Source organism: Nyctibius grandis, chromosome 4, assembly GCF_013368605.1.
Source record: "Nyctibius grandis isolate bNycGra1 chromosome 4, bNycGra1.pri, whole genome shotgun sequence".
Lineage (NCBI taxonomy): Eukaryota > Metazoa > Chordata > Aves > Nyctibiiformes > Nyctibiidae > Nyctibius > Nyctibius grandis.
This window is the reverse complement of record NC_090661.1, coordinates 71,588,118-71,601,041: the sequence shown is the minus strand read 5'-3', so window position 1 is coordinate 71,601,041 and position 12,924 is coordinate 71,588,118. Positions and strand designations below refer to the sequence as shown.

Sequence of the window (12,924 nt, the reverse complement as noted above, 5' to 3'; positions counted from 1 at the left end):
AATCATTCAAGATCCAAATTTAAAGTCTGAAACGCCTGTTACATTCTGCACATTCTCTGCTTTCGAACCATACATTTTTTGAAAGAGAAAGCTCTTCCAGGAAGGTAAAACCTTGTGCCTCGTACAACCATGTACCAGTTTAATGACATGATTTACTTAACTAGCACAGATTGCCTTGCAAAGACTGCACTTTTGCAACACAAACATAAATTCCATGGGTTAGGCTGGATTATATCAACACAAGGTTTCTACTGTCCAAACACTGCTCATCCATTTTAGCAGTTTACTTAAATATTTTACTTTACTTTTTTGTTTCCCCATTGAGTCAAGGCCTCAGATCATATGCAGAAAGAATATTACCAGCATTTGTTCTGATGGACATCTCTCTCCCCTGAAACACTTTCTATAAACTCTAGCAAAACTGTGTAGCTGAAGGATAACGGTAATTGTGAAAATTGCAGAGGAATGCACACAAGTGATCCATACAAGTGAAGGCACACAAGTGATTCCAAGTCTAAGAAGCAGGAAACAAAGACAGTTTGCACGTTTCACTGCAGGCTGTTTGATGAGCCTTTCCCAAATGATATTTATTAGGAATAGTTACCAAAAAGGATTATGTTCTTTTTTAATGCTACCATTCGAAAGCCATCAATCATGAAAGCACATCTTTCTTGCATGTATTTGCAGTTTTTAGAGGGTGTGGAACATACCTACTACCTCCAGGAACTGTGAAAGTATCATTGTTACAGGCCTGAAACACAGATTAGGCAAAAGACAGACAGCTTAAAGGATTCAACCTACTATGTACACTGTGTGATTTGCGAAGTATGGAGAAAAAGACATCACTTTCCAATTACACATACACAAACATAACTGCAGCATTTAAATATGTCAGGAGCAGAATTTGTAAAATTAAAAACAAACTAGAACCACCAGCAGTGGTTTTGAATTTAATCAGGCATTCAGGGAGCTTTAACAAAATCAAAAGTATTCCAGTGCCTTGAAATTTCTCATGCACTCATTGTTTGGAAGTCATATTGTCAAAGCATCAATTCTATGAACACTTTTTTTTTCTTTTTCCATAAAGTAGCAAGGCATGTAGCTTTTTATTTTTAAAGAACACTTTACAGTCTTTTCTTAGTCAGGCAGGAGTTCTTTTCCTGGGTAAGGGTAGAAGAGAAGAACTACATAGGTATTAATCTTATTTACTCCCATACATACTGACAAGAGCACTAGAGCAGGGTGCATTTTGTAGCATTATAGAAGCCTCAAGTGAACTGAATGCCTGCTCCAACTCATCTCCAAAATATTTTTGCAGGAAAAAGTAGGAATTATTTACAGAAGCAACTGCCTATAAAATTTTGTCAACTGTATCTGTTACAGAGGAGAAACATTTCTCCACCATTTCAATTTAAAATAGGTGAACAGCACTTATTTTTTACATTAGACTTCTAGCTGAAATTCAGAACTACAGCTAAAATACTATTGTACTATTATTGTAAGAGAAATGTTGAGAGTTCCTTAATTACAGTGTTGCCAGTGGGAACCACTGTTGCAAACACACAAAGAAAGGAGGATTAAAAGAACCAAATTCACCTCTGGAGAAATTCCAATGGAGACAGTTGCATTGCCTCAAGAAAAGCCTGACCCACATATATTTTCCTTAGAAGACTGGGAAGTCTTTTTTGAAACGTTCCTCTTTATTTAGTGACCAATAATCTACATATATGCCTAAGCACATATGACAGTCGAAAACATGTATCTGAAATAGAAGAGTCAAATTTAAGGAGTTCAAGTGTTAAGCAATAGCCATAAATCAAGAACTGAAACGTCATAGTCACAAGGGCTGCAACATATATATCTGTCTCAGGTGTAAGTGGTACCTATTGCTCAGGACAATTACTGGAACACCTGCCCATTTAATAGCCCAGGTAGAAGCACATTTCACCACTGACAAAGTGGTGAGAACAAGCATCTAATGCTCAGGTACTGTTACCATACTAAGTACGTTTTTGTTGCTGTAAATCCTCATCTTGAGAGTGCTAGGCCCTTGCTTCCAAAGTGTGAGACACAGGTAATTCCAGTTGGCAAGAGGACGCTCTGGAGTGACAGCACTGCATTTATATCACAACATGGATTTCTTGTGTTGGGTATCTTGTTGCTTAAACTCCCTGAATTAATGAACATTCCAGAACTGCATAATTTCTTTCTTTATTTCCCACCCAACAATAACAAAGAATTGTTTCCTGATTCTGCGTAGATGTTGTGCGAATCATTCTCCTTTACCAAAAGCACAGGAAATCACATGATGAAGTTAGAAACATGCTTAGTACAGGATTTCAACAGTCTGTGGTAGACAGTACTAGTGAACATAAAATTAATTGCAAGGATTAAAAGCAACAAACAGCAACATTGCCCTTTCCCCCCACACCCTAACCACAGACACACAGCAGTCCCCCAATTTTCCTATCTCTAGTCACAAGAAATCATAAGCTTGTGAAGAACTAGCTCAAGCTGCTTTAAAATGTGCTCTGCTATATTTAATTCTACCGAAGGTTACTGTTTCACACACACACCCCCCTCTCTTTGGTTTTACCTATCTGAATTGTCAGCTAAATTGTATTGCCAGACTCTGTGCTGTAGTGGCTAACACATACATACACATTTTATTCCACTGACTGTAGACAAAGTAATCTCTGAGAGCACTAGCTTCTTTAACCAGAGAGCTAAATTTACTACTACTTGTCTCATAATGCCTCAAGTTACACAGAAGCCCATAAGCAAATTAGCTGTGACCAGGCTATTAAGGAGCAAGTAACACCTCTACAAAGATACGCCTTTCACAGATGCAGCCTTTTCTGACTCAAGCACATGACAATATGTAAGTTAACTTTTGTTCAGACCCACAGATATGGTGTTTTCAAGAAGTGAGACCCAATCACAGAAGTAACGGAAACTGGTGTGGAAACAGTGAGTTCACAGAATGTATTTTCTGAGAACATTATTCTGTAACTTAATTACATAAGCTATGCATGTTACCCAGAAATTCATTCAGAGACAGAAAATCAAGCTGGGAAGTGAGACTTCACACTGGGAGCAGAGGTGAAGAGAGATATTGGGGTTCTTGGGTGTGCCATTTGCCTTCATAAGTACTTCGTGATGCTGAGATCGCTCTCAGTGTGTATTAAATAATTCATGGCATCACATCTTGCGTGTATGTAATGTTATATACCGGCTTTCAGGAACTGCATTACCTATAAAATGACTTCTATTTTTGTTCACAAAGTATATGTTTGTCTTTGATGATGTGCTAGAGTGGGCTCATTAAATTACTAATGTAACTATTAAAGCTATTAAATTACCAATTTTGAGGGATCAATTCAAAGCACATTAAGATAAGCATAAATCCAAAGTAAACCAAGTGTCTCTTCACTTCAATGACCCTCCTATGAGGCTCTGAATGCTGAATCTCTTTCTCCTGACAGCATTAACCCCTTCTTTGTATGACTCTCCCTGGCCAAAACACTGAAGTAATTATTCCTAGGGCTCACGAAACATTCTGTTTGGTAGTACATAATGATGAGGGGGAGTGCTTGGTTTGTGTTTACTTTGAGAGCCCAGGGGAGAGACTGCTCCCTAAGCTTCCTGACAAGATGCTTGTTTTTATTCACACTGTCACTACGTTTTCCCATGAACAAATATTTATACTTCAGAGGAAATGTTTCAGTAACATGTATCAGGCAGGATAAGCAACGTGTTCACTTCCCTTTATTATGAGAAAGCAATTTTGCTTACATGAGAAAGTAAATAGATTCCCTAGAGATGCCTGGGAAGGGGGTCGTCCTCCTAGGGAATGCATCTTGAAAATATTGGCAGCATGTCACTGTGTTAGATGACCCGCAGCAGTTCCATTTGTAATTGCAAGAAATGAATACATCAGAGATTTATTGTTTCCTTTGTTCAGAGAAACAGATCATTCTTGTACAATCCTGTCTTAATTAAAATATTATCCCTTCTGACAAATTTTAGTAGCATGTTATGTTCCTATCTGCATTATTATAATGTACATTTAATACATATGGCAAGATATAAATCCACCTTTTGTTAATGCTTCTGAACATATAACAGACTGGGAAGGGCAAGGGGTGAAAACGACCTAATTTCATTGACTACTTGAAAACTTTAGCAGGAAGCTGGACTATATGACTCGAGGTTCCTTACAACCTGAATTTTCCTGTGATCCTAAATTAAGGAGGTATATTTGGTTTTACTAACTTACACGCTTACAGTATGAACCAGTGAAGATCTGGGTATGGGACTTGGCAAAAGCATTATTAATATGCACTTGTAATTCAGGCTGGCAACAGCCCCACCTCTTCCCTAGGCTGCACAGAGCAGGAACAGAGAAAGCTGCCTGGTTGCATAAAAGAGTTCCTGCGTATTTGTGGCACAAACTCCTTCCTCATCCCAGGATCTCACTCATTTCCTCCCTCTGCAGTTAGTCTGTGTAAGTATTCATTCTTGAAAATTAGATTTAGCAGCTTCGGTTTCTTTGATGCTTTGAAGAAAAGCTTGACGTTGGGTCAAAAGTTACTATATGCAGAAGCTGCCTGTTACACTAACTCTGCAACAATACAGATCCTTTATACGTTTGTTTTTATCTACTGGAATATCAGAACAAAGCTGACTAATCCTGTAAGTGAAAGGATTAATTCTAGGGCTTTTCAGTTAAGACTTTCAGTACAAAGTTCTCCAAGTCACAGATGCTGTAACTTTAAAATACCTGTCCAAAGCTGCTGGACAGAACAGCAGTGGTGACAGGCTGTGAAATGAGTCAGTTTTAATTTTTTCTTAATTTCTCCCTGAGAATACTTACCTCACAGCAGAAAATAATGTTCATATCCATTTTTAACAGCTTGATCAAAAGCAGAATTCCATTAGAGATGCTTCATGTCTTTCTCTTACTGTGGCTCTCCTGAAGGAGGAAAAAAAAAAATAAAAGAATAAACCTTACTAATTTCAACCTAATATTACAACACATGCAATACCAAAGACATCTCTTATGATCCATTTTATGTTGTAAAACAGGCCTGCTTGGTCAACAAAACAGTCTTTCAAAGTTTCAAACCGGTAAATTGAATATCTGAATTAAAATACTAACCATTCACTCCAATGCACAGAAGAAATTATGGATAGGCAGATGAGCTCTTGAGTATAACTGGACATTGACACAGCTCTGTCAAATAAACCTTGTTCTTGAATAATTTTCCTCTGGATTTAGATTAAAAAAATCATCTTATGTGTCAGAACCAAACACTGTTGTATCACAGTTAACCAGCTCTTCGTAGGTTAGCTAACAGACTGAGGGGCGTTTTTTGCCCACCTTCAAGAAGGTCACAAGACTCTAAAATACGAGCTGACAGCCTGATGACATATGAACTGGGACTTCTGTGTTGCTTTCACCTTCGGTCTCAAATGAAATTAATTATAGAAGTGCTTCATTGGGTTTGGTAAATGTCTGCATTATTGTGGCTTGGTTCCCATCCAGAGGCAAGGCTGAGGTTTTCCAAGAACCTAAGGTGGGAGCAACATTGATGTCACCTCAGATGCTGCCCTAAAAGCAACGCTCAATGAGACAAGTAGCTTTCAGAGGTTTCACGCTAGCTTGAAAAGCAGAAGTGAAATGCAGATTCTTCAGCTGAAGAGACTAGTGGCCTGCTTAGCTTTTCTAGATATTTCTCCCTCCTTATCAGCAACATTTCAGAGTTGAATTTAGGACTGAAGTTAGTTTCTCACAGAAATTCCCACCTTCTCTAGATACCCTGCAAAAGACAACAGAGAGGGCGAACATAGTGAACACCTCATTCCACCTTTGGAACAGGCAAGCCACTGGAGTTGACACTAGAGCTAGCGGCATGATCTTTATATCTCTCTAGAAGTCCTTCTCTTCCCTAGAATCATCTTTGCTACTTATCCATAAGCATTTTAGTGGCAAAGACCATATCCGTCTTCTTTCACTGCCATGGTTCACACAGCTACAACTTCGGAATCTTCTCACCATCTTTTCTATTGTCTCCACCCTGACTTTCTCCAAGGCAGGCCCTTAGAGCCTCCGCATGTGGCTCCCTTTGTGAGCCCTACAAATAACAGCCTTATCCCATAATGAAACAGAATCCCAAATAACTAATTAAATAGTGGCATTAGCACATGCAGGGCTCTCAAACTGTTTAATACCTATTTATGTGGTACTGTACCATTCATAACTGTTCATTTGTTTCCTCAGTACTGACGGCAGTTTAGAAGTTACTTGCAGTTTCCTTCAGAACATCCCTTTTCGAAAAAAAAAGGGATCTGGTTTATCTGATCATAAACTCAGAGCTTTCTGTGTATTTATTTCAATGAGATCTCAAACATTTTAACTAGCCTTTCTCTGCTTTGCCCGCATTAAAATCCACAGACATGGCCTCCATGGATATATCGAGATCATTGTCACTCTCAAAACAGACATGTAAAAACCCTTCCACCAGCTCATTCATAATTCTTTTTCAGAAATCATTAATTATTTACATTATTGTCCTATTAAAGGCCACATCGAGACTCTCCTGCTTGCCAAGGGATTTTTTTAATTGTTATGCTGTAAAGTCAGACCAGTTGTTTGAAGAGTGCAAACAGACAGAAATGTAGTTAAACCTGATTTTCATCATTACTAAAGCATAAGCCTAAAAGTTCCACTTCACACAAAAAAAGTTTCTGGCCTCCATCCCCTTGCCCCTCAATCTTACTTCTGCTTTGTGGTTTTGAAGATGAGACCACTAAAGAAAGGTTCTAATCTTAATTAGCATTGAGCTGCCTGATTACAACTCCAAATTATAAACATCTTCCCTACCATGGTAGTGGAGGCAGGTCTTCAATTTCTGTGATGATGATTTGCATTCAGAAGAATAGACCAGCTAAACCTTACATGCAACTTCCTTATCTGAGTCTCGAGGAGCTCACAGCTGAATAGAGAGCTGGCTTTACGCAATTCTCACCCCGTGTGCCTGCACCAGAGAGCATCAGTTCCGGCTGTGGCCATGTAATTCCTTCTCTCTCCCATCTGCTCCTCACCCAGGTAGGCATTACCTGAACTAATGCTCACCCACAACAGCAAGCACACTATGGTGCTGTCTGCAGAATGTGCAGTAATGTCACTGTAAGCTGAGGGAAACTAAAGCCACCTGGAATAAAGAGTAATTCAGTGAGGGATGCACTTATATGCTCTAATGCTCCAAGGTAGGGAACTTCCTTTAAACAGGCGGGAAGGGGAGGAGCAGGTGGCTGTTGCTGCAGGCTGGCAGGTGATACAATGGCAGTGCAAACCAGGCCCGGAAGGAATGCAGATGAGACCATGTGGAACGCTGGGCTCCCTGGGGCCAATGTCTAACCCGTCGTGTGTGATCTGGCCTAGGAGCCTCTTCTGCTGTGGATAAGTCACTCCTCTAACGCAATGACACTAGAGAAAACTCAAGGAAAACTTAGTCCAATTTTCTCCTCAAATACACCCCAGCTTCACCTTTGGGTTGTTCAGCAGCCTAAGTTGATCCAGTCTTTTTTTCTCCACCACTTTTTTTTTTTTAAGTTTATTACCTAAATAACAATATTGCAGAATTTTATCCTTTCAACCTACTTAAGAGCTTCCTTTTACTAGCCTATCATTTCTATGTAGTGGTTTCATGTTTCTGTAACACCACATATTTTCAGTACATCTGACCAAGGTCTCTTCAACAAACTTTGAGGGATTATGTGGAATAAAAGTAACTGCTTATAAGCAAGATGTTTCTGCTTTGTTTAATATGGTCTTACTTCAAACTTTTGACTTTAAAAGTTCAGACACTGGAAGAAGTTCAAGTAAAAGAGCGAGCAGAACCTTAGTTCACTGCTGTAATCTTTACTATGACACACTTCACTTAGTGTACATTACATGGTTGAACAGACAGTAGAAATTTTACTTCCCATTGATTACCTAACCCAACATTTCCTCTCAACATATTTTCAAACCTTTAATGTTCCAGAATCCATAGTAAATGTAAGTATTTTGCCCTTCCTACTTCAGTTCAGACAAGTGTGCTTTTTCTGGGGTCTCACTTAGAGATAAAGGACTTTTTTCCTGTATTGATTACATAGACAAAAGTAACTGATGACATGTGATGTAAATACTTTTATTTAAGTTAAGTACAAATGATGGCACTTGGTGAGAAGTTGACAATCAGGTTCTAAAAGAAGACAGGATACTATGATTGCCGCTAACTCTACCTTAGGAGCACCCACATCAACTCAGTTAAACAACTGCTAAACAACAGCAAATGTACTAAAGCTCTATCTCCTATGCTCTCCGAGCAGGGAGAAGTTTTGCCCTTTTCTCATTCGTCTTTTTTTGAGAGCTGCAAAAGAGCTGATTAAGGTACAGCCCACTGCTTCTCCCCCAGAAGCAGAAGTTCCTTACAACTGTAAGGAACTGAAGGGGCTCTCTAACTTTATACCCCTGCTAGTGTTTTTTGGAGACGTGTCCTTCTTCATAACCAGCTCCTCTTGTATCTGGTTCTCTACATGCATTTGCACTCTGTACCAATTGCAAATTTCATTCATGTAATGCAGACCCATTAATAATTTAAGATTACAAAGGAACCTGAGGGCAGGAATATTCCATTTTTGCTCCTGCGATAGACGTTACTTTGCTAGTACGTCAACTCAAGTTATCTTTGTGCATGCTACGTTAATTCAGCAAATTGCTTTTCAAACAAAGCGGACTCAGAAAGCGCCCGGAGAATCTATATGAGAGGAAAGTTTAATTTTTATGGAGAACGTGCCAGATCAATATCCACAAAGAGAAATACGAACGGATTTTAGTTTTGCCCTTTGAGTTTTCGAAAAGGGGAGGTAGCCAGAATAAATCGTGTGAAGAAGCCCCCTGCATGAACAAGTAAAAGTCGTATCAGGTGTAGCGATAAATACCCCAGCACAATATTTACACCGTGTTCAACCACAGAAATAATGAATACTTCTAACGGTATTTAATAGCCCAACAGCGTTGCAGCGGGGCCGCCTGCACACCCAAGGGAGCTGTCAGCATTTTTAGCCTTACCGGCGAAGGGAACGGGACGCTCGGTCGGGCCAGGCAGAGGCCGGGTCTCCCCCAGGGGCGAGACGCGGCGGCCCTGCTCCGCGGCCCAGAGGGGCCGGGGGCTCCTGTCAGGATCTGCCCTGGCAGAGGGGCGGCGGCGGCCGGCGCCCCCCGGCCCGCTTGGCAGCGCAACCCCCCGCCCCGCGCTGCCTCAGCCGCCCGCCGCTCCTTCCCCCGCGGCAGCTTCCCGCTCCCCTCGGGTCCAGCGGAGCTTCTCACCCCGGCCCCGCTGGGTCACCTGCGCCCGCGTCCCGACAAGCGCCCCGGAGAGACTCGGGCAGCGCCTGCCAAGGGCGCCTGTCTGCACGCCTGCCTTCCTCCCTGCCCGCGCCGCGGGAGCGCGACCGGAGCCGCGCGTCTCACCTGAGCGCGGAGCGGGACCCGCCGGGGACAGAGTGGAAGTGCCAGTAGCCGCCACCGCCCGCAGCGCTTTGCCCGGCGCGGCCCGCCTCCTCAGCGGTGCGGTGCGGTGCGGTGCTGCGCGGCCCGCCCTGCCCTGCCCGGCCCGCCCGGCGGGGAGCGGAGCGGGCGGCGCGCCCCAGGCAGCCAACCAGCCCCCCCCGGGGCGGGCTGCGCCGGGCCGTCACGTGAGCGCGCTCGAGCACGCGGTGCCCTGACAGCCGCGCGCAGCGGCGGGAAGCTGAGGAGGAAAAGGGCGGGCCGGCGGTGTGCTGTGTGGGGCCGCGCGCGGCGGCGGCGGGAAGCTGAGGAGGAAAAGGGCGGGCCGGCGCCGCGCCGTGTGGGGCCGCGCGCCGCCGCTAGCCGAGGTGCGACGGCTGCCGCGGCCCCGGCGCGGGTGTAGCCGTGGTCCCCGCCGGGCTCTTCGGCCCCTCGGGAGGCGGGCAGCGGCGCGCCTTTCTTCCTGCCCTCGGGAGAAAGCGTCTGCAGGAGGTGAGGGGCTGCCGAGGCAGGAAATCCTGCGGGGCCCCGTGAGGCGCGCGGCCGAGCTGGCGGGGAGGCCCCCTGTCCCCCTCCTTGGTGTGACGAGCCGCGACACCCCTGCTCTGTGGAAGCACATGCATGAGGAAACGTTGAATGGGATTGCGGGATCAGGGTCTGTATATTTCGACCGAGTGTGTATACTTCTGCGTTTTAACATTTCTGTCTGCTGAGTAAATTACACTGCATTGTTCATGTCAGTTTCCCCACAAGGAATTGTCATGCTGAATTGTAGCTAAAAGGCAACGTTAAGCCTGTTTTCCTACCAGGATGCTTCCCATTTACACTGTCCTCAGGGTGTTTGGCCTGTGTATCAGTAATACACTAACAGAACTCTTCAAAGAGAACGATAGTGGGAAGTCATAAGCAATCTAGCGCCGTATGGTATTTGAAAGGGTTGTCGAGCATATTGCTGAAATGCTTAGGTAAATGGCCCAGTAGCCTGGTATTAAAGGGATTCTCTGCCTACTCAGTGTCTGACTTGATTTTCAGCCCTGGGTCTTTCTATTTGTAGGTTGAAGAGGAGTTTGGAGGACTGTGGAGATCAGGTACTCAGCTGTTGCCAGTGCTTCATGCCACTCAGCTGTGACATTTAATATTGGTTATGGAGGGTTTCTGGCAGCATAACTCTTCTTGGCTAAAGAAAAAGTGATACAGGGCCTAAAGACAGCAGGAGCTAGCAGTATTGCAGGTAGAGGCAGGCTGAGCTTGCTGTCAAAATGCTCTTCCATTTGAATGGCAGAGGTCAGATGTCCTTCTGTTTAGAACTAATAAATCTAGCCCCCAGATCACGAGAACCAAAACAAAAGCAAGGTTCATTAAATTTGCTTTCTTGTTTTGGTACTTTATATTTCATGTGCTTTCCTGTGGAGTCATGAAGGCCTGAAACTTACCTGCTGTATACATGCATACTGTATCAACACATGCTGTACCAACATGCTGAACTCTGCAGCAGGGTGAATTAGCCCGTGTGGAACTCCATGCTGCTGTGGATAGACTGCTTTCAGCACATACGTCATTGCTTTAGAATACTGTCAAGCACCAGCGTACCTTTTGCTTTAACTCTGTAAAAGAAATGCGGGAGGATAATCACAGGATTCCAGGAGCTGAGCCTTTAAAATAAATGACACTTGGTATTGTGAGCCCCTCGTTAAGGGAACAAAAAGAAAAAGTGTTAACAACCTGGCTAAATGTTATGTTAATGATTTTGAATAAATCCTGAAAGAGAATGACCTTTGTTGTGTGTGTGGTAACAAGGGCAAAGAAAGATTGCTGGGCCCTAGTTACTCCCTAGGAATGGAAGGATTATTTTTTTGGGGAAGAGTTTATTCAGAGTCCCGGTAACTCTTATTTAGAGCCCCAATGAGGAATCCTCCACAGTGCTTCCACAACATTTGTGTGCAGAAGTGTATAGTTGTGCAATTTCAATTGGTACAAACAAACTGTCTAAATTCCTGTAACTTGTGCTAGAAACTCACTACCATTTGCAAGGCGATTGGAGCAGGCAGCTGAACTCACAAGGTTATCATCTGCGTCTGTTCAGAAGATTGCCTCAAACCTTGTATTGGCTAACCTTTTTATCTCTGCTAAGTAAACCCATGTGAGATAAAAAGTCAACCCATGCAACAGGTTCTACAGTTTGCTTTAAATCAGCTGTGGTTTGTGAACGCTGGATGACTTGCTTCTATTTCATATATTTCCTTTAGCACTTCAAAATGAATTTACGTTGTGCGAAAGGTTCTTGACTGACAGTTTTAGAAATTGAACTCTCGTGTTTAATCCCAGACTGTGTCCAGCACAAGCAAGCTTCTCAATGCTACCAGGGAGGAAACTTTGCTAGGCTGAGGGTAGTCCGTTCTCTTACTTTTTCATGCCAGCAAAGGCAGGATTTCCTGTTTCTTCACTGCCTTGTCGTTACTGGGTCTAGGATATTTTTCTGACATTAGAACTATGACTTGGATACTAAGACTGCATGTTTAATTCAGAAAAAGCAAGTATTTAGTAAGTCATCTGCTTTTTAAAGTATTATTATTCTGTTTCAGCTGTAAATTAATTAGGCAGTAGTATGGAAAGCTAATGGTCTTTACAGCACACTTGCTGTTTTCACCAACTTTGATTTATTGTCTTTATTGATTTTTGCAAACAAACTAATTTATGCTTTTAAGATGCAGCTTCTTTTTTGTGCAAATTGCAGGTGTTGAAGCTATAAGCAGAGAGAGAGTGTGTGGTATTATCCTTTGAAGTGTGCATGGAACAGATGAGGAGAAGCTCTGTTAAGTCCTGGGCTTCCAGGAAGGGATGCCAAAACATTTTATTAAATTTGCTGTTAAGAATAATTGTTGGCTGACAGTTGTGTAACTTTTATGACATTATCTGTTGAACCCAGTCACAAGACAGACTGATACCAGTCATGATGTCAGGACTGTGATTACAATGCTCCCTGTTCACAGAGGATACTGTGGTAAGAAAAATATTTATGGTTGTGAGTCTTTTCATTGCTGCACCATTGCAGATGAACTGCAGTTACGTTATTCTGACTATAGTAGCTCCAGATGACACATGTCTTCCATTATACATCTGAGTTCTTAAAGGACAATAAATCTGGGAGAGGTTTTTGTTCTGTAGAGAAGTGATACAAAATCTGTTCTGTGATGGTTGGTGCATTTGTCCTCTTCAGCACCCACTAAACATACAGGATGGAGCTAGAGTGCCTGAACTTTCTCAAAGTCCTAACACCCATTTTCAAACAGTGCCTGGAAGCATTCGATCTCACTGACAGTTAATAGAACGTAGATCTTCATGCTGTGGTGGAATAGGGAATGTTT

At 42.8% G+C, this 12,924-nt stretch overlaps 1 protein-coding gene across 1 annotated transcript in view; it reads right to left on the bottom strand.

Moving 5' to 3' along the window:
• The window catches only part of RHOBTB1 (Rho related BTB domain containing 1), a 46,586-nt gene extending 41,626 nt beyond the window's left edge, over nt 1–4,960 (bottom strand). The window contains exon 1 of the mRNA XM_068399469.1: nt 4,877–4,960. The gene's annotated coding sequence lies outside the window, so the exon portion shown is untranslated. The remainder of the gene's footprint in view (nt 1–4,876) is intronic.
• Nucleotides 4,961–12,924: the final 7,964 nt, after the last annotated feature.